Source organism: Chiloscyllium punctatum, unplaced genomic scaffold (assembly GCF_047496795.1).
Source record: "Chiloscyllium punctatum isolate Juve2018m unplaced genomic scaffold, sChiPun1.3 scaffold_987, whole genome shotgun sequence".
Classification (NCBI taxonomy): Eukaryota; Metazoa; Chordata; class Chondrichthyes; order Orectolobiformes; family Hemiscylliidae; genus Chiloscyllium; species Chiloscyllium punctatum.
The window spans coordinates 40,001-44,207 of NW_027310721.1; positions in this window are offsets into that span (position 1 = coordinate 40,001).

The window sequence follows — 4,207 nt, forward strand, 5'->3', positions numbered from 1 at the left end:
CACCGGCCTCTGACTGACTCTCAGAATGGACGGAAAGAGCCGGGTAAGCCTTTCAAAAGATTCGACCACGTGCCGAAAACTTTAGACTTCCGTGAGCTCTCCGGCTTGCACCGAGACCCGAAGTCGACGTGCTAAGCACCACGGGACCCCTTTCGCCTGCAGGTCCCGAGCCGCCTTTATTTGCTGTTACGAGCATCGTGTGCCCCATACCTGCGTGACAAGCACCGCAGGGCGGCAGAGCCATCGCACTTAGCCGGGTGGCAGAGGAGGACCAGACTATTCACAGATAGCGGCCCAACGACTCCCAGAGCCGGTCGTGCGGCGCGCGAGGTCTGCTCTCTTCACAAGAGGCTTTATTAGGGAGTGCTAAGGCAAGGTTCTGTGCCCTCCACCCTCATCGCAACACCCATGGGAGCCTCCGGTCGTCAATAGACCGCCGCACCGGCCTCTGACTGACTCTCAGAATGGACGGAAAGAGCCGGGTAAGCCTTTCAAAAGATTCGACCACGTGCCGAAAACTTTAGACTTCCGTGAGCTCTCCGGCTTGCACCGAGACCCGAAGTCGACGTGCTAAGCACCACGGGACCCCTTTCGCCTGCAGGTCCCGAGCCGCCTTTATTTGCTGTTACGAGCATCGTGTGCCCCATACCTGCGTGACAAGCACCGCAGGGCGGCAGAGCCATCGCACTTGGCCGGGTGGCAGAGGAGGACCCGACTATTCACAGATAGCGGCCCAACGACTCCCAGAGCCGGTCGTGCGGTGCGCGAGGTCTGCTCTCTTCACAAGAGGCTTTATTAGGGAGTGCTAAGGCAAGGTTCTGTGCCCTCCACCCTCATCGCAACACCCATGGGAGCCTCCGGTCGTCAATAGACCGCCGCACCGGCCTCTGACTGACTCTCAGAATGGACGGAAAGAGCCGGGTAAGCCTTTCAAAAGATTCGACCACGTGCCGAAAACTTTAGACTTCCGTGAGCTCTCCGGCTTGCACCGAGACCCGAAGTCGACGTGCGAAGCACCACGGGACCCCTTTCGCCTGCAGGTCCCGAGCCGCCTTTATTTGCTGTTACGAGCATCGTGTGCCCCATACCTGCGTGACGAGCACCGCAGGGCGGCAGAGCCATCGCACTTGGCCGGGTGGCAGAGGAGGACCAGACTATTCACAGATAGCGGCCCAACGACTCCCAGAGCCGGTCGTGCGGCGCGCGAGGTCTGCTCTCTTCACAAGAGGCTTTATTAGGGAGTGCTAAGGCAAGGTTCTGTGCCCTCCACCCTCATCGCAACACCCATGGGAGCCTCCGGTCGTCAATAGACCGCCGCACCGGCCTCTGACTGACTCTCAGAATGGACGGAAAGAGCCGGGTAAGCCTTTCAAAAGATTCGACCACGTGCCGAAAACTTTAGACTTCCGTGAGCTCTCCGGCTTGCACCGAGACCCGAAGTCGACGTGCTAAGCACCACGGGACCCCTTTCGCCTGCAGGTCCCGAGCCGCCTTTATTTGCTGTTACGAGCATCGTGTGCCCCATACCTGCGTGACGAGCACCGCAGGGCGGCAGAGCCATCGCACTTGGCCGGGTGGCAGAGGAGGACCAGACTATTCACAGATAGCGGCCCAACGACTCCCAGAGCCGGTCGTGCGGCGCGCGAGGTCTGCTCTCTTCACAAGAGGCTTTATTAGGGAGTGCTAAGGCAAGGTTCTGTGCCCTCCACCCTCATCGCAACACCCATGGGAGCCTCCGGTCGTCAATAGACCGCCGCACCGGCCTCTGACTGACTCTCAGAATGGACGGAAAGAGCCGGGTAAGCCTTTCAAAAGATTCGACCACGTGCCGAAAACTTTAGACTTCCGTGAGCTCTCCGGCTTGCACCGAGACCCGAAGTCGACGTGCTAAGCACCACGGGACCCCTTTCGCCTGCAGGTCCCGAGCCGCCTTTATTTGCTGTTACGAGCATCGTGTGCCCCATACCTGCGTGACGAGCACCGCAGGGCGGCAGAGCCATCGCACTTGGCCGGGTGGCAGAGGAGGACCAGACTATTCACAGATAGCGGCCCAACGACTCCCAGAGCCGGTCGTGCGGCGCGCGAGGTCTGCTCTCATCACAAGAGGCTTTAGGGAGTGCTCAGGCAAGGGTCAGCCCGCAGCCTTCCTGGCAACACCCAGGGGAACCAGGCCACTCGCGTCTCTCGCCTTCATTTTCGACACGAGCGCCTGCGGAGGGCCACCACCCCCTCCGATTGTCAAGAGACCTCCGCACCGGCCTCTGACTTACTCTCAGAATGGACGGAAAGAGCCGGGTAAGCCTTTGAAAAGATTCGACCACGTGCCGAAAACTTTAGACTTCCGTGAGCTCTCCGGCTTGCACCGAGACCCGAAGTCGACGTGCTTAGCACCACGGGACCCCTTTCGCCTGCAGGTCCCGAGCCGCCTTTTATTTTTGTTACGAGTATCGTGTTCCCCAAACCTGGGTGACGAGCACCGCAGGGCGGCAGAGCCATCGCGCTTGTCCGGGTGGCAGAGGAGGACCAGACTATTCACAAATAGCGGCCCAACGACTCCCAGAGCCGGTCGTGCGGCAGGCGAGGTCTGCTCTCATCACAAGAGGCTTTAGGGAGTGCTCAGGCAACGGTCAGCCCGCAGCCTTCTTGGCAACACCCAAGGGAACCAGGCCACTCGCGTCTCTCGCCTTCATTTTGGACACGAGCGCCTGTGGAGGGACGGCCGGAGTCAACGTGGGGTTTGCCCGCCCTCCAATAGTGTCAAAAGACCGCCGCACAAGTCTCTGACTGACTCTTAGAACAGACAGAAAGAGTTTGTCAAATCTGTCAAAAAATTGACAAAGTGTCAAAAATTCGACTTCCAAGAGCTCTCCGGCATGCACTCATACCTGTCATTAAAGTGCTATGCCCGTGGAACCGTTTTTCGGATGCCTTTCAGAACGGTCCCGCGCCGCCATTTTGTTCTAAAAATCGTGTTCCCATATATCTCCGGGTACCCCGCCAACCTCACTGCGGAAAAACTACAAGTGGCACTGAATGGGTCTGAATTCCAAATTTGACTGCATCGGTCTGGAACTCGGTCCGGTCAAAACCGTTTGGATTTTTCTCGGTCCGGACTTCCGCGACAGACAAAGTTAAAGTTTTCGGGCTGCAGGCACAAAACGACAGCTGGCCATTTGCCGGGCTCAATTCACCCAATTCCTCCGGCACTTCGGAGCACATGTTCGGTGTAAGTTTGCGAATCTTTCCCGATGCTGCAGCATTTTCCTCCGCTGACACTTAGAATATTTTTCACACTTTGCTGAAAATTTTTCTAAGTGTTTTTTTCCAAGTTTTCCTGGTTACTGATTTCTTCTTTTTAAACATTTTTCTAAGTTTTTCTGGTTACTGATTTCTTCTTTTTAAACATTTTTCGCAGTTTGTCTGGTTACTGATTTCTTCTTTTTAAACATTTTTCGCCGTTTTTCTGGTTACTGATTTCTTCTTTTTAAACATTTTTCGCCGTTTTTCTGGTTACTCATTTCTTCTTTTTAAACATTTTTCTAAGTTTTTCTGGTTACTGATTTCTTCTTTTTAAACATTTTTCTAAGTTTTTCTGGTTACTCATTTCTTCTTTTTAAACATTTTTCTAAGTTTTTCTGGTTACTCACTTCTTCTTTTTAAACATTTTTCTAAGTTTTTCTGGTTACTGATTTCTTCTTTTTAAACATTTTTCGCCGTTTTTCTGGTTACTGATTTCTTCTTTTTAAACATTTTTCTAAGTTTTTCTGGTTACTCATTTCTTCTTTTTAAACATTTTTCGCCGTTTTTCTGGTTACTGATTTCTTCTTTTTAAACATTTTTCTAAGTTTTTCTGGTTACTGATTTCTTCTTTTTAAACATTTTTCTAAGTTTTCCTGGTTACTCATTTCTTCTTTTTAAACATTTTTCTAAGTTTTCCTGGTTACTCATTTCTTCTTTTTAAACATTTTTCTAAGTTTTCCTGGTTACTGATTTCTTCTTTTTAAACATTTTTCGCAGTTTTTCTGGTTACTGATTTCTTCTTTTTAAACATTTTTCTAAGTTTTTCTGGTTACTGATTTCTTCTTTTTAAACATTTTTCTAAGTTTTTCTGGTTACTCACTTCTTCTTTTTAAACATTTTTCTAAGTTTTTCTGGTTACTCACTTCTTCTTTTGAAACATTTTTCTAAGTTTTTCTGGTTACTGATT